Source organism: Panthera uncia, chromosome A2, assembly GCF_023721935.1.
Source record: "Panthera uncia isolate 11264 chromosome A2, Puncia_PCG_1.0, whole genome shotgun sequence".
NCBI lineage: Eukaryota > Metazoa > Chordata > Mammalia > Carnivora > Felidae > Panthera > Panthera uncia.
In genome coordinates this window covers 56,499,623-56,520,807 of record NC_064816.1, presented here as the reverse complement: position 1 = coordinate 56,520,807, position 21,185 = coordinate 56,499,623, and the positions used below count along the sequence as shown (strand labels likewise).

The 21,185-nt window shown below is 49.9% G+C and overlaps 1 protein-coding gene across 2 annotated transcripts in view; it reads left to right on the top strand.

The window, feature by feature from the left end:
- The window catches only part of CHCHD6 (coiled-coil-helix-coiled-coil-helix domain containing 6), a 249,476-nt gene that overhangs the window by 158,297 nt on the left and 69,994 nt on the right, over nt 1-21,185 (top strand). The gene's annotated exons all lie outside the window — the stretch shown is intronic.

Here is a 21,185-nt window from a genome sequence, read left to right as displayed (position 1 = left end):
ACTGGTATCTAGAAAAATAAGGAACTTTCAAACTGTACCAGCTAAATAAATAAATAAAAAACAATCCAATTAGGAAAATTAACCAAGGGGATATACAGATGGCAAATAAGCACATGAAAAGACATTCAGCATCATTAGCCACTAGAGATATGCCAATTAAACTCACAATTTGATATCACTACTTACCTATCAAGATAGCTAAAATTAAAAATTGTGTCAACACCAAATGCTGATGAGTATGTGGAAAAACTAGGTCACTCATGCATTGTTGGTGGGAATGTAAAATAGTACAACTGCTCTGGAAATAGTTTGGCAGTTTCTTATAAAACTAAGCTTGCAGTTACCGTAAAACCCTGTGATTACACTCTTTGGCATTTATCCCGGAGAAGCAAAAACAACATTTATACAAAGTGAATGCTAATCGAAGCTTTATTCATGATAACCAAAAGCTGGAGTCAACCCAGATACTCTTCAACAGGTGAATCATAAACAAAGGTGGTATGTCCATACGTAGAATACTACTTGGCAATAAAAGATACAAAGATGGATCTTGGATGAATCTCTAGGGAATTAGGTTGAGTAAACAAAGCCCAGTTCACATGGTTAAATATCGTGTGATTCCATTTCTATAACATGTTTGAAATGAAAAAATTATAGAGTTGGAGAACAGGTTAGTGGTTGCCAGGGGTCAGGGAAATCGGAGGTGGGTGTAGAAGAGAAGAAGGGGAGTGTGGTTATAAAACATGGAAAACAGTGGCCCCGGGTGATGGCGGCACCGTGGAACTTATGCGTGTGATAGAATTGCATAGAACTGGATATGCGCAAATGAGTGCATATAAAACTAGTGAAATCTGAGTAAGACTACTGGATTACATCAGTGTCACTTTCCTGGTTGCGATGTTGTCCAATAGTGATTCAGGGTGTTCACACTGGGAGAAACTGGGTGAAGAGCTAAATGGATTTTTCTGTATTATTACCAACTTCTGCCTATAAATCTATAATTATCTCAGAATAAACCATTTAATTATGAATAAAGCGGGGTAACTTTTAAATAGAGTACTCTGTACATCCTCAATGAAGTGTATTCTAAGGAAGAAGAGAAATCTTGAACTTCAGGTAGTAGGTTTGTTTTCAGCAGTAGAATTGGTGTGGCAGTTCCAAACTGTTTTATTTGCATCACAGGACTGAACAAATGAGCATTGATGTTATGAGGAACTAGAGTTCTCCCTGGAGGAGAAGGAGGTGCAAACATGGGACGGGGGAGGACAGTTAGAGCCCTGTGGTATTGCTTTGAAATTAGAGGAATTAGCACAAACCCATGGTTTTAAAGAAATGCATTCTTCTTAGCTCTGTTCCCTGAGAGAACCCCGAAAATAAAGACACCTCAGTAAGCACTCCTTTTTCCTAGACCTTGATTTCTAAATAACTGTTTCTAACTGAAAGGAACCAGTGTCCCCTGAAAATGGGCCGTTCCAAGAATGGAGCAGGATGTTGACAAGCTGAGCCTAGAACATCTTACTTTGTAAAAAAGTAAAGATGTGTTTAAAAAATGACGAGGGCATGTGAATCTACCTAGGACAGAGGAGCCATCTTGAAAGAGATCCCACTAGCCAAATTTGGAATATCTTGTTTGAGCAACAAAATGAGTAATGACAGAAATGGAGTTATAACACATTGAATTTTAAAAAAAGAATCTAGGTCCATACCGATATAAAAATATATAGAAACCAAAGGAGAATAAGGAACAGAAAACCGTTTTTAAGAATGACAACTAATACATATAGAAAGAATAATAAACAATCAGTGTTGCCACTCTTGTAATAATAATTCAGGTAAAACTCATGAATTCATCTAAAACTACTAAGTGCAAACTGGTACAGCCACTCTGGAAAACACTATGGAGGTTCCTCAAAAAAGTGAAAATAGAACTATCCTACGACCCAGCAATTGCACTACTAGGCATTTATTCACAGGATACAGGTGTGCTGTTTCGAAGGACCACATGCACCCCCATGTTTATAGCAGCACTATCAACAATAGCCAAAGTATGGAAAGAGCCCAAATGTCCATCGATGGATGAATGGATAAAGAAGATGTGGTATATAGATACAATGGACTATTACTTGGCAATCAAAAAGAATGAAATCTTGCCCTTTGCAACTACGTGGATGGAACTAGGGGGTATTACGCTAAGTGAAATTAGTCAGAGAAAGACAAATATCATAGGACTTCACTCAGATGAGGACTTTAAGAGACAAAACAGATGAATATAAGGGAAGGGAAGCAAAAATAATATAAAAACAGAGAGGGGGCAAAACATAAGAGACTCATAAATATGGAGAACAAACAGGGTTACTGGAGGGGTTGTGGGAGGGGGGATGGGCTAAATGGGTAAGGGGCATTAAGGAATCTTAATCATTGTTGCACTATATGCTAACTAATTTGGATGTAAATTAAAAAGATAATATAAAAAATAATAAATAAAAATTAAAAAAATAAAACTATTGGATGAAAGCCTGTTGAGAAATTGGATAATCATATGGTCTTATAACATCACTTCTCAGATTACTTATTACTTATGGAAGGAAAAGGATATGGTTGCAGTTGTATATTCCTAAATTAAAAAATCACCTCAAAACTTAGTAGCATAAAACAACCACTCTATTATGATCATGGATTCTGGGTGTCAAGTTCAGAGGGGGCATAAGAATAGCTTGTCCCTGCTACATACGGTCTTGGGCCTCATCTGGGAAGATGTGAGGGCTGGGGGTGACTTGATGGCCAAGGTTGTTTTCATGGCTGGGGGCTGGAATCATCCAGAACTGTCTTTCACTCCTACATCTGGAAGTTGATGCTGACTCTCAGGACCTCAGCTGGGCAGACCCGTTTCCATGTGGTCTCTTAGTGTAGCTGTTTTAGGCTTCCTCACAGCATGGCAGCTGGGGCCCGAGAAAGGAAGTAGAAATGCAAGGCATTTTACCATCTAGTCTCCAAGGTCACATCATGTCCGTTTCACCATATGCCGTTGATTAAAGCATAGAGTGCCACCCATGGTCTGGGGAAGGGATATCCATCTCACTGTAGTGTGGGAAGAGTTTTCTGTCACCTTATAAACAGAGCATGTGGACAGGAGACACTTGTGGGGCTATCTTTAGAAAATACCTCCTGTTTTAACACTGGAGAAATCTAGGTGGTTACCACCATAACTTCTTATCCCCAATAACGGGACACACCGAGAAGGGCATCGCGTTACTTATGTCATTTCTCTACTGAGAATGTTAACCTAAATCCAATCATGAGGATACAGCCATACAAATCCAAAGTGAAGGACATTCTTCAAAACAGCTGCCCTGGACTCTTCAAAAATGTCAGTATCCTGAAAGGCCAATCAGAGGGTGAGACCAGTTTAGATTAAAGGTGAGTGAAGGACCACGTCAACCAAATCCAACGTGTGATCCTCGGTTGAGTCCTGGGTTGGGGGAGTAGGGACGTTTTTGCGACAGTTGGAAAAAATCAAATGTAGATCTTATACTAGAAAAGTATTCTGTTGATGTGCAGTGTCCCAGGTGCGGGAGTAGGGAGTGGTTTATGTTTCCAGACACAAGATATCAACATCCTTGTTCTCAGGAGGTACAGCCGAAGTATTTCGGGGTGAAGTGTTGATGACTGCAGCTCATGCGCAATTAGCTTCAGCCAAAAAGCATGCGTGTGAGTGTGTGGATGTAGCTGGAGACAACACGTAGTTGTGTAGATGTGGCACAACCTAGTGAGCAATGACTTGAGGTGAAGCGTACATGGGCGATACGCTACTTGCCAAGTTGCTTAGGTTTGAAAAGTTTCAAAATACAGACAACACCTCATTTTACTGCCCTCTGCAGGTAACTGTGTTCTTTACCAGTTGAAAGTTGGTGGGAACCCCGCATCGAGGAAGTCTGTTGGTACCGTTTTTTCCAAGGGCATTTGTGCATTTTGTGTCACGTTTTGGTAATTCTTGCAACATTTCAAACTTTTTCATTACCGTACTTGTTATGGTGATCTGTGATCAGTGCTGACGACTTGCTGAAAGCTCGGAAGGTTAGTATTTTTTAGCAATAAAGATAAAATGTTTTTATTTATTTTTATTTTTTTAGTGTTTTATTTATTTTTGAGAGAGAGAGAGACAGCGTGAGTAGGGGGAGGGGCAGAGAGAGGGGGAGACACAGAATCCGAAGCAGGCTCCAGGCTCCGAGCTGTCAGCACAGAGCCCGACACGGGGCTTGAACCTACGAATTATGAGATCATGACCTGAGCCAAAGTCAGACACTTAGCTGATGAGCCACCCAGGCATCCCAAGGATAAAGTATTTTTAAATTAAGGTATGTACTTTTTTTTTAGACCTCATGTTATTGCATACTTAATAGACTCTGGTATTGTATAAATAGAACTTTCATATGTACTGGGAAACCAGAAAACTTATTTGACTTTATTGCCATAATTGACCTGGAATGGAACCTGCAATATCTCTGAGGTATGCTGTAAAATCACGGGGGAGAAGTAAGCCTGCACCCAAACTCTCTCCCTACATGCCAGAAATAAGCTTTCTAGGAAGATCAAAGTAAACAAAAGGGTGTTAAAAAGAAGAGGAAGAAGAAAAAAAAGGGAAAGAAAAGCCACCATCAGCACTGCCCTTTGGTCAAGGAGAAGTGTCTCCCACATGTGACCGTGTACCAGCTGTGATGCACCTGGAGTCCGAAGAGTCAGTGTGGCCCACTGACAGACACTCCCCCCCCCCCCCCACCCCCCTTCTAGGAAGGAAATTCTTAGAAAGGCAGCGCCAAGTTGCATAATCCTGTTTGTTTTGTAGAGACAAAGACCGGAGAGGATGATGGCCAGAGAGACGGGGTGGTACAGTCCGCGTGGAGGTGACTCTGTCACCCCAGCTGCTGCAGGAGCCAGGCTCCTCCCTGACCCGCACTTGCCCCAGGAGGGCAGAGCCCAGTGAGACCTTGGATCTGGAGTGGTGTCTAGACACCACACACTGTGAGCCCACTCAGGATAGAGCATGGTGGTCAGGCCTCTTTGCCCAAGAGCAGGCAGGCTGGCCACGCCAATGGAAGGATGCCCAGGACGGGCTCTTACCCCCTTCTGCCATTTTCTCCTCAGAACTAGGAACAGGGGCAGGAGATATCTCTCCCTTTGCGGCCTAGGGGTGGGCTGGGGTTGGAGGCACGGGAACTCCATGCAGCAGCCCACTGCTGACCTGTGCCACAGGAGTGCTATGCCCTATCCCACCCAATTGGAGGGGGCCTCACTGTGCCGAACCCTCCCTACCCCTTAAAAGGCCATCCCATCCCTTTGAATTCCCTCTCGGGGCCACCTTGCAGAAGGGTTGACGTTTTGTACCTGAAATAACTTTAAGATGCTTCCAGGGGAATCGGGAATGTTACAAGGCCAGCAGTGGGCATGTTTGGGCAAAGGTGGTGCTTGGATAACCCCCTGCACAGTCTGCTCCCAGCCACGCCCTGCCTGCCTGACTTGGCCTGGCTCGGGTCTGCTTGCTGAGCGGCGAGCCTCCCGAGTGAGGCTGCATGAGCTGAGGCCCTAGGGTCTGGGACACCCAGACATTAATATCCTCTGCCTTGCTGCCTGAATTGGCCATGCTGATGGGCCCCTGGGGACTCAGAGGTGAGGGAGGCCTGGCTATTTCTGGCTTGGGTTAGGAAGTAGTTCTATGTCCAGGCAGAGAGCCAGTGCCCCAGCTCCCGGCAAAAGTGCCTTGCCAAAGGGAACAGGGCCCGGCCGGGGCTCATCCAGGGAACTATGCCCTAGGGAATTCTTTTCCTGTTAGCCATCCAATCCACTGTCCTTCTTATCATATGCCAGGCTGTGTGGTGGGCACTACAGACACATAAGGCTCGGACCCTGCCTGTTCAGACTGGCCACTCCATCTGATGGGGACCTGGATGTATCGCTCACTGACACAGGGGGTTTGAAAAGTGCTCTGAGAGGCGTTCAGGGACAAACAGCCTGGGGCAATCCAGGAAGGTTTCCTGTAGGAGACTCTTGACTTGAGAGGCAGTTTATAATCTGCTTTGTGTAGTTCATTCCTTCTACCCTCCCTCCTTCTGCTCTTGTCCCCTACCCCTGTATGTGTGTGTGTGTGTGTGTGTGTGTGTGTGTGTGTGTGTGTATGTGGTAGGCATATATAGGTATAGGTAGAGTAGTAGGCATATATAAGTGTATATTCAACTGTTATATAGAGAAAAGCAGATGTTTCATCATGGCCATCTTTCCTTGGTAGTATGTAATGTTCTATCATACTTAAAAAAAATCTGCATTGTATTTTATTCTTTGGAGATACCATAATTTATTTAACTACTCCCCTCCTAATGGTTACTAGTTTTTTACTCGTATAAACAATGCTGTAGTAAAAAAATATTTTAATATATGTCTCTCTACACGGATCTGTTTCCTTATGAGAAGAGATGCTCATTAAAAATGCTGATCCACATTGCCAGATTGCCCTCCTGAAAGGCTCCATCGATCCCACCTCCTCCAGCAGTGTGGGAAAGGGCCTGCGTAGCACTGCTTCTATCTTTGTCAGTTTCATAGGCAAAATGTGTCTTATTTGCACTTTTTGGAAGTCATGTTGGGGCTGAGAGTCTGTTCCTGAGTGTATTGGTCATCTGCATGTGAGGTAGGTTGTGAGAGCTGCAAAGGCCTAGTGGCAGGTACTCCGGGGAGGAGCAGAGGTCGAGAGGTGTGGACAGTGTGGCATCTTCTGGAAGGGCAGCTTCAATTATAACTGGCTGTGGGATGTCTAAGGAAAGCAGTGGGCGGCTTAAGACTGGACTGGAGGGCCCGGGGTGTGACTTAGGAGTTGGGGCTTTAATCCTGAATGGTATAGGGAGCCACTGGAGGATTCAGAAGCCCCTGTGTTTGTCCGGCCTCTCCCATCCCCAGGTACCCCTCTAAACTTCAACTGGCTGCCAGCCCACCCCTGTGAGGAAGGAGGTACCTGCCGGGCAGGAGGGCCAGCACCATCTCCCTTGGACTCTCTGTCCCTTGCTCCTCAGAGCCCTGAGCTCCACCACCTGAGCTCGGTGCCTGCAGGTAGCAGGAAGGGATGTGACATGGCCACCCTCCCAACCCAGGGGACAGTGTGGATTAGTGAGTGGGAAGAGCAGTGCTCCTAGATTTCAACCTGGGTCTCCCCTCAGCCCTGTCTCCTGCTAGCTGCTGCTGGTGGCGGTGGCGGTGGGGTGGTGTGCGCATGCATCCTGAGCTCGTGCTTGGAGATGCCTGCCGCACACAGCTGTCGTCAGGGTGGAATCGGTGCTGCAAGTGCTTCGTTGAGAGCAAAGTGCTGTGGGCAGTCCCCTGACAGAGCTGGCGGCCTTGGCCCTCCAACACAGAGGTCCCTCTCACGTGAACTCTGACCCTGCCTCAACTCTTCAGTTCGTTGTTTCAGATGCTTATGTATCACCTTCTCCAACAAGTCAGTTGTTGGTAATAGTAATTATCATGATGGCTACAATTCATTCAGCACCTACTATTGCCAGGCCCTACAGTAGACACACATCAGAAATTATCTTCTTTTTTCCTCACAGCAATCTGTAGGGAAGTGATGTGACCTCCATTTTATATAAGAGCAACATGGACCTTTCTGAGGCGACATCACATGCCCAGGGTTTCTGGAAGAGCCAGGACTGACCTGATCATACTGGCCACTGTCTCTTGGGGGCATTCCTCCTCCTGCAGATGGCCCCTGCCTCTCCGAAGGCTGTTACGGGGTGCTGCATCAGGGTGTGCTGCTCGTGGGGGACAGGCAACCTTTCACAACTTATTTTTATTTATTTATTTGGTTTTTTCCATGTTCTAAGTCGCCCTCAGAGCTTTTCAGACTGGTGTGCTGGCTGTGGCCATCACCCTCCGTCCTTCTTTGACCACGTTACAGAATGGCACCGAGCCCAGCATGACCCATGGGCTGTAGTTTTCTGACTCCAAGCCTGTTTTATTTATGCGATATTGCTCATTAGCTGTCTCTACATATGTCGGGCTGTATTTGTGGATATGAAAATAGAACCTTTTAAGAAATACCTTTTTGAAGCCCCCAAACATTAGGCTTATGCTAAAAACCTGCGTAGATTTCTTCAGTACTTGTGACATTTCCTGTTTGCATTTGCACAGCTTGGAGAGCAAATACGCTTTGATGGGTTACAGATTTATTTTCTCTTCTGTTCTTGTGGAGTTTGTGTCTTAGCTCATCTGGGCATAGCTTTTTTAAAAGGAGAAAAATACTTACTTGAATCTGTTACTTGTCTTTGTATCAAGTTTTTTAAGCAAATGCTCTGGTGGAGGAGAGCACATGCCCTGGGCAGGACACCCCTGGATTTGAGTCCTAGCTTGCTCACTTTCCAGTTGCAAGCCTCAGATTCTTTGTCTGTGAAATGTCATGAGCCATGTAAAGGCACTTTGGGGCTGGCATACAGTAGGTGCTCATAGTAGGTGATCCCCTCCCCTGTAGATGAGGTGACATCCTGCAAAAATGAAATCCTTTCCTGGAGAGTCTTTTGCAACCTTTAGTAAACACTTAGCAAGAACCTTTTATGTACTTAATATCGAGTTGAGTCAATTAGTAATTTTTGCCATAAAGGAGGGAATCATTTTTCACATAGGTAATAATTTACACTGCGTATACATTGAGCTATATTATCCCCACGAAGCCACCAACATTTGGAAACTGTTCTAAAATTAGAAATTGGCATCCATAGGAGTTGACAAACCATGAAGAAAATTCATCCGTGTGAAGGAAAGGAGAAAATAAAGTAGGCTCAGCCTCTCTGTGGGTTCTCACTGAGAATTGACAATAGGAATTGGATTCGTTTCAAATTATTTTGGGTAGCAGAGGGTCCATGAAAGAGGCGGGTGCAGAAAGGGATGATTAGAAAGCGTGGTTGAGCGGCCTTTACCTTTTTTCCAACCCTCTTTTCCTCCTTTGATTTTCTTTTTTTAAAAAAGTCTCAACCCACAACATATCAAGCAGCTGGGAAACTTAATACAAAGCACCGCATTTCTGTGTCCCGCTGTAGTCCCAAATTTTGAATAGAAGAGTCAGTGTGCTTTGGGGAGTGTGAATCCGGCCACACTGCTGCCCATCTGCCCCCTGTGGCGGTCCCCACGGGAGCCTGTGCGTCCACCGTTCCCATGTCCTCCTTTCAGTTTGTGAGCTAGAAGAGCTGCTTGGTGGTGAACACCTGCTGACTGAGGCCACAAGGGGCCGGATGTTGTGGGGCAAGTATGCGAGGCCAAGCTGGGACATGTTCCCAGGCCCAGCTCACGCCCCAAACCCAGGACCATTCTCCCTGTGGAAAGAGGAGCCTCTAGATTAGACGGAGCCAGTTGAATAATGCTAGCCAACACGGCTTCATCATGCAGTGGTGAGTTTTGCACCCCTTGTTCCATGGCGGCGTGGCAAACCTACCAGCTCCTTTGAGAAACTGTCCTTTGATCAGAGCTGTGACCTCCAGGTACTGGGAGCCCTGAGATTTCCTTCTTCCTTTGAAGCCCAGCCCAGCCCGGTTCCCTCATTCTTTAGCTGCCTCCACTTCTTGGCAGAGAGAACTGAGAGCCCCGTTTTGCTAAGATCCCTGGTCTCTGCATCTCGGTCTGGACTCCTTTTGAAGATTCCAGCACTTCGTGGAAATTAATTTTAAAACATACAGGGCACAATCAGTTGACTCACAGTTTGAAAAATACTTTGGGTGAAACTTCTTATTCAAAACGTAACTGTTTGCAATAAAAGATAGGAACTGTTTTGGAAAGCAATGTAAAGAAAACTTTGTGACATTTCAGGAAGGTGGTATATATCTAAAGATGTCAACCCCAGCAGCACCTCATCTGTTGTCAGCAGCCACTAAAGAGAAAGAGGTTTTCTCCTTGGGTGATGGGGAAAGTTGCCGCCTCATGGCACGCACAGTATGGGTGGGAATTGTCCTCTGTTGCTTTGCCACTGCTGTTCTCTCCAGCTGCCCCCAGATGAGGAGATGGGGCCTCAGGGCGGGTCAGAACCTAGAAGGGCTGATGTCAGCAGGGGATGGGGGAGGGGAGAATTGCAAGAAAGAAGCTGAAGGCTGTGCTGCCCAGATGCGAAGTCCTGGGACAGAAAACCTGGGAGGAATTGAATTCTGAGCGAAACTGAGGGTGAGTGGGGAGAAACACTGTAAGTGTGATGCTGGCAATCAGGCAAGAGATCAGATGCGAGCGATCCGAGTTAAGGGTGGGAGAGCTGCCCATTGTATTGATTTCTTTAAAAGCTTGCTCTAGGAGTACCCTTTAAATGTATTTATTAAAACACCTCAATTTAAACGCCATGGCTGATGCTTGTTCTGTTTTGAAAATAGAATCTCCAATACTAATGGACTTTTGTAGAAATAAAGCTGTATGCCTGAGTGGAAACATATCAGCCTCTGTTACAAAAGGTCGCTCACACCGTCACGTTGGACTTTCCAATAAGTAGACTTCTCGATGGTCTTTGGAAGAAGTCTGTTAGGTTCTGTGTTCTTGTCAAGATCAGGCAGCATGCCCTGCCCCATGCAGTTTGGTAGACTTACTGTCTTGTGCTTTGGGACTTCTGAGTTATCTTCTCTCCCAGAGCCTTTTGTTTTTAAGTTTATTTATTTTGAGAGAGAGAGAGGGAAAGAGAGAAAGAGCGGGAGAGAGAATTCCAGGCAGGCTCTGCACTGCCAGCGCAGAGCCCGATGTGGCACTTGAACTCACGAACCACGAGATCATGACCTGAGCCAAAGTTGGATGCTTAACCAACTGAGCCCATCCAGGTGCCCTTCTTGTAGAGCCTTTTAACCACACTCGTATAGGTTTTTTTGGAAGTGAAATGAACATTCTCAGCTCATCCTTGTGTGGAGGTCAGTCACTGGTCAGTCTGCAAATGCTCAGACCCGTGCAGATTGGACAGGGCTGGGCGGGAGGGCTGGGTGATCCTGGGCTTAGTAACTTGCTCCTGTGTGGCTTGGTCCCTTGGGGCAGCTAGGGGAACGGTGTGTGTGGTCCTTTTTGCCTCCCCACACACCTACCCACCTGCAATCAGGTGGAGGTTCTCACTCTGGTAGGAACTGTGTTACACCCCCTCGGCACAACGTGCAGAAGCTGCAGTGTCCATACTCCCCCAGCCCCTGGCTCTAGGGAGCAGGATGACTCTGCAAATCACATGAGCTCAGCAACCTTTGTGCCACCAGGCACGAGGCCAGGTGCTGGGATGGGAGCGAGTAGCCATCAGTAAGCCCTGAGCGCTGCCCTCCAATTCACCGCCTGTGGGGAGCAGATGAACAGACACTCGCAGCAGCACGTGGTGAGGGCAGCCACGGTCAGTAGGAAGTCACAAGGTGGCCCAGAGGAAGCCGCGTCCGGAACCCTTCCCTCAAAGAGGTACCATCTAAGCCCGTTTGTCTGGAAGATGCAGTGCTTTGGGCATGTGGCCACTTAGAAGTGAGCATTTATTGGACACACACGCCATACTGAGGGGTATTGAGGAGACTCCAGCAGGGCTCCTGCCCGGAGCACTGAGTCTTGTGGGTAACGTGAGGTGAGGTAGAGGCTGTGATCAGAGCCCAAGAGGGGAACGCTGGGGGCATGGGGCTTTCTTCCTCCTTGGGGGTCAAGAGAGAAGGTGGCCCTGGTGCCTAATCCGGAGGCACGTGTTGGCGCTGGCTTGAAAGGGGCTTGGGGCCGAGGAGTCAGCATGTCAGGTCCAGAGGCGGCAGGAGCACGGAAGCATGAGGTGGCGTGACAAGTTGGATGCTTTGAGGTGGCGAACGTGGGAGTGGGCATAGGATGCGAGAATGGGGCGGGCAGGGTCGTGGTTGTGCGGCTGGGGCGGACTGGCCGACATGAGCAAGAAGGCTTTTGCCGAAAGACCACCCGGCCCCCTAGAATGTGCAGGAAGATGGGCGCCAGGCCTGGGCGCATCGTAGGACCAGAGCAGCCCCAAAGTGGGAAGCAGCTGCGGGGAGGGAGGCGCCCGCAGACACAGTGGTGCCCCTTGCTCCAGGTTCTGAGTCTGGTGGGGACGTCAGTGGCCTTGCCCGGTCACACAGGGCCCCTGGTTGAAATGCCCCCAGACCACACCCGGGAAATTGCTGGTGGTCAGTCAGAGCCCCAGCCTGTCCCCCAGTGAGAGTGAACAGAATCCACGTGGAGGGCCTACCTGCCCCGCATGCCCCCCATCATCTTCTTGTCTCTCATTTCTCCTGCTGCCTTGACTGTCTCCAGGACCTGCATTTCTTGGTGGGCTGGCAATAGAGAACCAGTCGACCTGCCTGAGAGGATGGTTCCAGGAATACCGAGGACAGCGGTTCTCAAACTGTTGGGTTTGGGACCCCTCGACACTCCTAACGATTATTGAGGACCCCAAAGAGCTTTTGTTTGTATGGGCGATAACTATTGATGTTGACCGTGTTAAAAATTGAAACAGCACATTTTAAAATAGTTTATTTGTGCATTTTAAATTTTTTTTTTTTTCAAATTTATTTATTTTTGGGACAGAGAGAGACAGAGCATGAACGGGGGAGGGGCAGAGAGAGAGGGAGACACAGAATCGGAAACAGGCTCCAGGCTCTGAGCCATCAGCCCAGAGCCTGACGCGGGGCTCGAACTCACAGACCGCGAGATCGTGACCTGGCTGAAGTCGGACGCCCAACCGACTGCGCCACCCAGGCGCCCCTATTTGTGCATTTTAAAATAATTCTGGGGTGCCTGGGTGGGTCAGTCAGTTAAGCGTCCGACTTCAGCTCAGGTCATGATCTCACGGTTCGTGGGTTCGAGCCCCATGTCGGGCTCTGTGCCAACAGCTCGGAGCCTGGAGCCTGTTTCAGATTCTGTGTCCCCCTCTCTCTCCACCCCTCCCCTGCTTGAACTCTGTCTCTGTCTTTCAAAAATGAATAAACATTAAAAAATAAAAAAATAGTAATTGTAGTATTGTAATTGTAATATGCAATCATAATATACATGTTAGTATATATACATACATTTATTTTATTTTTTAATGTTTATTCATTTTCTGAGAGAGAGAGACAGAGTGTGAGCAGGGAGCGGCAGAGAGAGAGAGAGGGAGACACAGAATCTGAAGCAGGCTCCAGGCTCCGAGCTATCAGCACAGAGCCCGACGCGGAGCTCAAACTCACAGACCTCAAGATCATGACCTCAGCTGAAGTCGGATGCTTCACCGAGGCATACATACATTTTTAATGAAAACAATGACTTCTTAAAATGAAAAACAAGTTTAGTGAGGGGAGTGGCATTGTTTTAAGATTTTGCCAATCTCAGTGTCTGGTTTAATGGAAAGACAGCTGGATTCTCACATCTGCTTCTGCATTCAGTCTGCTGTGATCTATTGTTTGGTTGAAACACGTGAAGACTGTCTGGCTGCCCACAGATTGCAGTTGCCACAGGAAGATCTTGTGGACGCCCCCCCCCCCAAAGGGTCTCAGTGGACCCCTTCAAGCGGTGCCCAAGCCACACTTTGAGACCTCTCCTTGTAGATAGGGTGGGAAAGCCCTTTTAGACTGTGGGTTGCTGGTTGCTGCCCAGATAGGCACTCTCTCCCTTTCCAGTTACTAAGCTCCATCCTGTCCTGTCCCCCCGAGGGCCTGGGTTGTTTCAGGACTACGGACCACTTGTTGTATATTTCCCTTCAGGAGGCTGGATGGTGTGCGAGATCACCTTTTTACCTGCCCCTTGCCACCCTGCACTCATTTGCATTCTGACTCCGATTGTCCTGTCTCTTCTGCTCCCGAGCCCCACTACGTGCCTGCTCGGTGCTGCTCAGCACACCTTTTCCTGGCACCTGCGCAGGGAGCCCGCAGCTCTGGATGGCAAAGGAGTCAGGACCCCAGGAGGAGCCAATGCACCACTTGGGTCCCAGCCTCACGCGGGCTCGAAACTCTTCCTGAGCCGTCACGTAGAATCTAGGAGCTGGCAGCTGCCTCAGGAGCTTCTCACCTCCTTCCCAGGACGGCATCCCTGTCACGGGATTCAGCCTCGCTCAGTAGGTACCATGGCCCCCCTCCAGCCCCGCCCAGCCCCTCACCTCATCAACCCTGCAGTTTCCTTTTTGCTTTCCTTGGTTGCTCTTTGGCTTCATAGGTTATCAACTAGAATTTGCCTGGGAATTGTTCTTGTTTCTGTCAGCATAAGGACTATTCATTCTCCATACGGTTTGATGAAAACCCTCTGTCCCAAGTCACAAATTTGGTATCTGCTGTGGGTTTGAGCTCCCGGTCTTTACACTGTGAATCAGTAGAGGGGGAAGGGGAAACCATCCACTTTAGAATCAGCTAGATGCAGCAGTCTAGATGTTTTAGAATGACATCTAAGCAATGCCTCTTAGTGACCATGTAACCTCAGGCAAGCTATTTACTTTTGTGAGTATCATTTTTTTTTCAATCTATAGAGTAGGGCTGTTAATAATCCCTACCTTACCACACAGTCCTAAGGATTAACAGCCTAGAACGTGATAGGTGCCTAATAAGTGGTAACTTTCATTGTTATCATTGCTGTCACTGTTATCTTTTACTCAGGGACGGCTTGGCTTCTTGAGTTGAGCACCATTATTTGTACTGATCACTGTGGACATTCTGGTGATGTTCCAGTGTCATTTGAGAGTTGGAGAAGATATAAGTTAGCCCATACCAGAGGCTCTAGCTCACTACTGCTTTCCCTGTGTGAAGGCCCAAGGGAATGGCTCACAGAAAAATTCGTTGGGTTGCCCTGTGCTGAACTGAAACCAGGCCTCGTGACTCTTGGCCACTCGACCCCAGTGGTCCTATGTTCTGGATTTCCAAGGACTCCAGACTCTGACCCTTAGTGATGTCCATGTGGTACTGGCTTGCCAGGGGGCCTCCTGGAAGCCCTGTGCAGTGGGCCACTTTGGATCAGTAACAGAGCTAGAGATGCCTAAGTGGGCAGCCACACGGGTCACTGTGCCCACCAAGCTGGGGCACTTTTGGAGTCGAATGAAAAATCACAGATATGGAAGCATGAACCTGCCTAAGCATGATCAAGCGTGAGCCTAGTCAGGGACTCTAGTGACCAACTCAGGATCCATTCTGATCTCTGATGTGAGAATTCTAGTTTTATTGGGGGTGGCAAACACTCCTGCTAACATCCACTTCCTAGCCTCTCCACAGCTGAAGGTGGCCCTGTGACCTCATTGTAGCCTGGCACAGGCGAGTGTGGGATGTGGGGGGCTGCAGAGAGGGCTCCCCTCCTTTGGAGTCCTCCTCTTCTCCCTCTCTCTGGCCTACTGAAGGATGACTGTGGTAGACTTCCAGCACCCTTTCCTCAAGTGCTGACAGAGGCCACACAGGGTGCTAGAGCAGACGGGTGGAGGGGGCCTGAGCCTCTCCAGACTGCAGGGTCATTACACCACTGAGACTGCCTGCCTCTGGCTTCCTTTTATAAGAGAGAAAAGGATTTCCATGTGGTTTGAGCCACTGTTACTGTAGGCGTTCTGTTATCTGGAGCTGAATCTAATCCTATCTGATAAAGAACCCCTGGAAACATTCTGTTATCTAACATCAGAGCTAAGGCATAATTAAGAATTCCCCTTCTGTTGCACCTAATTGTATTTATCCATTTAACCATTCCTCATTCAGCAGATATTGAGTTACTCTTCTGTACCAGGTACCGTGCCAATGGCTGCATTCCAATTAATGTTGCTGAAATTAATCAGAGACATTTGCCTACCATTCCCTACCCTGCGGCATGCAGGGTTCTTAGGAGCTGTGCCTCTCCTGGAGGCCGCAGGCCATGTGGAGGGAGCCGATCCCAGCAGAGAGAGGCAGGGTGCCTCCGGGTTCCTAGGGACTGAGGAGGAGATCCTACCCTCCCATTCCGGTAGGGGCCTGGAGGAGATGTGTGTTGGGAGGCAGGGCACTGATACACCTGCAAATGTCAGTGGTCTCAGAACCCCAGTACTCGGTTGCCTTGGCCTTGACTCCTGTTGTAAACTCCCACATAAGGGGGTCAGAACTGCAAGGCAGGGGTTGGGGGAAGTAGAAGAACCCTTGGGGAAGACTGTATGGGGCTGGACATGTCAGTTACCCAGGAGAAACAGTGTGCTAAAAGTTAGCAGGAAAGCCATGTGGCTGCCTAGATTTTTCCCCTGGGGACAGGAGACAGCCCTCTTCTGCCCGGTAAACAGCAGGATGACAGAGACAAAAGTAGATGTGCTAATTACTGTGTGCCTCCCGGAAATTGTGCCTGTACTGCCCACCTCGGGCCAGGGCTGTGTTCTTTCCCCACGGAGATGCCTCGGCACGGGGTCTGAGCCAGGGTTGGTCCGTGCATGAAAGTGACCTCACGGGTCATCTGGGACTCCACTCCAGGGAGGACGTGTCGGTCCCTTATCACTCTACAGTGTCCATCCGTGGGGAAATCAAAGCACGGTGCCCATGGGGAGGCACAATGGTTCACCTCCATGGCAGGGCTCCGGGCCTACTCTGTACCCCGATGTGGAAACAAAGAGAATGGGCTGCAGAGCTTGTAGAAGCTGCCCTATACGAGCAAGGGCCAGGGAACCAGCACACTCTAGCCTGGCAAGGCACACACCACTGTGGAAGAAAGAAAAGCCCAGACTGACTGACTGGCTCTGTGGGCCAGTGAAGGCTTCCTGAAGGAGGTCATGTCAGAGTTTGCCGTAAAGGAAGCCTAGGAATTAGCTCTGTCGAGACGCAGTGGCATGAAGGCGCTCTGGGGGGCAGAAGGTGTGATGTGGGGCGTAAGTGGCCCACGGCAAGGCTGTGAGGGCACTAAGGAGTGCGGGCTGCCTCCCAGAGGTCACTGTGGGGGGCAGGGCCGGGGTGTCTGCAAGGTCACTGTGCCAGCTGTTGGGGTTTCAGTGAGAAGGGAGCCAAGGCCGGAAACCGCCGGTCAGTGTGCTGTGCCTCTGTCTCCTCCGAGGGTGAGGATGGCAGGGTCCAGACACTAGTCACTGCCACAGCTGCACTCCAGCTTGAAAGAGGTGACCTGCTTTGGGCCTTGGTGGTTCCAGCACTTGTTGCTCGTTCGCGTGGTCCCACCTGTCTCTGCACATGGCGGGCGCACGTGGCTGCTGCCCTTGGGAACCACCTGGGGACCACACGTTCCGGTCTGTTCCTGGCTGGGACCATTGCAGCAGGATATTCCACTCACCACCACCGTGGTCGTTCCCTCTGCCTTTCCACACCTCCTTCCTGCAGCTTCTCCAGAGCCGAGGGACCGCCTCCGAGAGTGTCAGGAACATCATTTATAGGAAGGAGCCTGTTGCCACAGCAACCCCAGCAAATGGCCAGTGACTGGCCTGCTGTCTGCGACGGGGCCCACAGAAGGCGCTGCAGGGGGAGCAGCTGGTCGGACCCTGCTCGTTGAGTGTGTGGGTTTGCAGGTAATATGGGAGGAGGGACCAGGAAAGTGATAGTTCCCCAGGCCAGCAGACAGTGTGGGCAGGTGCTGGGTCAAGGCCACAAGTTCATCACAGCTGCTGTTTCTCTCGAGTCCTGCGAGAGAGAACAGCCCATGTGGCCAGGGCCAGTTGGAGGGACTTTGCAGTCACCCAAGAGATGCTCGGCTCGTAGCCGGGGCTGCCCTACATCATGTGCCAGCTGCTTGGAAAACGGGTGGGTTTTTCTGTGCGACTGTGTGATTTTTCTGTGCTGCCAGCGGGGGAGCTGGGAGCTGTCGGCAGTAATAGCCGAGCAAGGGCTCAATTCTGGACAGCGTCCTGGGCATGTGCTTGCCCCTCACAAGACGCAGGACTCAGGGCGGCTCTGGCTTCCCACGTTGACTGCTGTGGTCCCACAGGGATGCGAGGGGGCCGTAGTGGCCCACCTACAACTTGGGACCACTGGCTCCTTGAGGCTCCCTGGGGGCAGCAGCATGGAAAGAGATGGTGGGAGAGTCCCTTTCCCCTCCACCAGACAAAGCACTGCCCCTGCACTTTTGTAACGCGTCAGGCTTTTACTTAGAAGTGAAAGTCCATTGAACAACAGCTCCATAGTCCAAGTTTGAAAGCCACTGGGTTAGATGTTCTCTGTGAACCCTTCTAATTCCACCTTGTAAGGTGTTACGGTGAGTTGTATAACTTCACTTAATAAGTTACATCTCTTTTTGGAGGTTTGATTTTTCCAGATACGCTTCTGAGCCGTGGTTTTCCACCAGCCTTTGTTCTGTCCCTAACCCACCTCATTGCCGTGACCCCTCGCCATAAGGAGCAGTGTCTCACTTGGGATGGGATTCCTGAGGGATCTGGAAGGGACTATGGAGATGGGAAAGAGCTTAGTGAAGATGGAGGTAAGCAGCTTTTTTAGGAAGTATCAAATGCAATTGCACTATGGCCAGGGGAGGAGAACGCGATGGCGTTCATTTATTTAGCGGCTGCTGTGTACCAGGCACTGTTCTGGATGCTGGGGAGTTAGCAATAAACAAGATAGTGTCCCACTGTTCCTGAGACATAACTTCGGTTGCTGATAAATTGAGGACAGGAAGGAGTGCAGTGTTCGGGAGAGCTTGGGGTGTTGAATCCGTGAGGCCTGGGCAGGCTTCTCTAAGAAAGTGACATTTGAGTTGAGAACTGAGTGAGGAGAAGGTGGCACAGAATGGTCGGGGAGCGGACATGGGCCAGAGCTCCGGAAAGGTCTTCCAGCTGAAGGACAAGCTCATTGAAAGGCCCTGGGTTGGAAATGAACGTGCCTGTCCAGTGTGGCCAGATCTGGCCCAGTGGGAGAGGTGCCAGGGGGAGGCCAGCCAGAGGAGAGGCCTGGCGAGCAGGCTGTAGCAGGCGACAGGAGGCAGTTGGGCTGCTGCTCTGAAGGAGTGGGACGGTGGCCGTGGCTGCCGTGAGGGGCTGCCCCGGTAGGGTGAATCTGGAAGCAGGAGGATGGAGTCATTGGCCCTTGTTTCGCTCAGGTGCATGAGCAGTGGCTGGACAGGGTTCCAGGAGAGGGCGGTAAGGGGTGGCTAGACGTGAAATGTGTTTGAGGTGAGTGCAACCAGACTTACCCGGGGTTTGAAGGGTTGAATTAGACTGGCAGGATCAAGGAAGGCTTTTCAGCTCTTGTCCTGAACTGCTGTGTACATGGGAAAGGAAGGAACACTTAGGGACAAGGGTGTGGAAGTGACAGTGCTGCCCTAACCCCCAACCATTCAGGGCCCCCTGGGTGGCCCTATATCTTGGGGCCATGAGATCTAAGCCTTCGGGCATTTGGGAAGCATCATGCTTGTGGCTGTGCAAGAGTGGAGGGGGAGAGACGTCCTGTGGTGCCTGTGGCTTTGACACAGCCGGGAGGCGTGGGTTTGGCTGCCCCTGCTCTGAGCCAGCCGTGAGGGAGCGCCCTCCGCCCCGTCACAGCTCACCCCTTCTCTGGAGGACTGCTATCAGAACCTTCTTGGGGCCAGCCCGGGCAAGCTCCACTCCAAACCGGGCCCTGATTTTGCACACTCCTGGAAACCTGTCAGGGTGAACGAGCCATTCTTCAGTGCAGGTGCAATATCCCGAGGAGACTACAAAACCTGGGACAAAAGCCAGGAGAACTCCATAGCCAGGCTGAGGTCTTGCCCCACAGCAGCCCAGCCTCTGACTGTCTAGAATATTCTTCGGTGGCATCCCCGGTAAGCCCATGATCGTTCCCACCGTATGGTGCTCACAACTCCCAAAAGTAGTTTGTTTCTTTGCTCTAGAGCTCTGACAGAACTTTCTCTGTGTTGGGCATCCCTGGAAATTCGCTGCCCTCTGGAGGCACAAGGTCTGTCCCTGTGCACGTTCAGCCTTAGAGATGATGAAGACGGCCCCCTCTGCATAACCTACCTTCTCTGGACCCTGGCTCCTCATTCTCATATTCAGAGGAGACATGAGTTCTAGAAACCTGGTGATCCTGGCCCTCACCCTCCCCAGGAGCCATCATTCCTCTTGGATTTGAGGCCTAAACACGAGCCCAGTTCCTGCCATGTCCTACAAAGCGCCCCTTCCTTACCCCTGATGTGTCTGTGTTCCATGTCGTCTGTCTTTGGAGGAAGGTGCTGCTGATTCTGGAGACCTTCCTTTTCTCAGGCAGCTTGTTGCCTACAGGTCACTTCAGCTGATTGGCGCGTAACTGAGTGATCGCTGAGCCTGAAACCGGGCCATATGTAATCGTTTGGATCCCTGGGTACAGGAGGTTCCTTCCCCCTGCTCCGCACCACTGGGTATCTCATTGCCCCGGGTGGCTCATTCACATTCTCCAGCTCGGCCGCTCTGTGGGCACCGATTGCCGGCTGCTGTTGCACAAGCAGACTGTGCTGCTTTGCTATCTCGGCCATTGATCTGATGAGCCCAGGTTCTTCGTTATTCCAAAAACCAAGCTGATGCCAGGGCAGTGACAGGAGGGCTCCAGATGGGGAGAAGTTGAGCTATGGAAAACCTGCCCAGAAGGACCTTCCAGAGCCAGCAGGGGAGGTCTGCCTAGGGACAGACACTGAACTCCCCTAAGGGGAGGTGGTTTAAAGCACAGCTTTTAGAGGATGGGGGCGGGCATCAGACTCCCTGTTAGCAGAGGGAAGATGTGGGACTCTCCTTGCATCCTGTGCAGCCTTGCTCCTAGACCTCGGGGAGAAGCTACCCCCAATCGGTGCCTTAAAGCTGTTGGGAGGGGGGCGCCTGGGTGGCTCAGTCGGTTAAACAACTGACTTCAGCTCAGGGCATGATCTCATGGTTTGTGGGTTCGGGCCCCGCGTCGGGCTCTGTGCTGACAGCTCTGAGCCTGGAGCCTGATTCGGATTCTGTGTCTCCCTCTCTGTCTGCCCCTCCTGCACTTGTGCTATCTCTCTCTGAAAAATACACATTAAAAAAATTAAAAAAAAAAAAAGCTGTGGGAGGAGTGACCCAACTCCTGGTGGAGGGTTGGGAAGGGACATCTACTGGATGTCCAGGTGCCCGTGAGTGGACAGGAGACGGTGGCTGTTGCAGGAGGAGGCACTGGCCTGCGGTGGGCCTGCCCTGGGCTGCCACCACCAGGGGAGCAGTGAACATACTGCCCAGGGTGCTGCTCAGAAAGAGCGAACGGGTGTTTTGGAGGCTAAGTCTGGAAGGGTCTTGAAAAGACTCGTGGCCAGCCAAGGGCTTTTGTTTGTTTTTCCACGAGACGCCTGTGGCAGGGCCGTGCAGCCAGGCAGGAGGG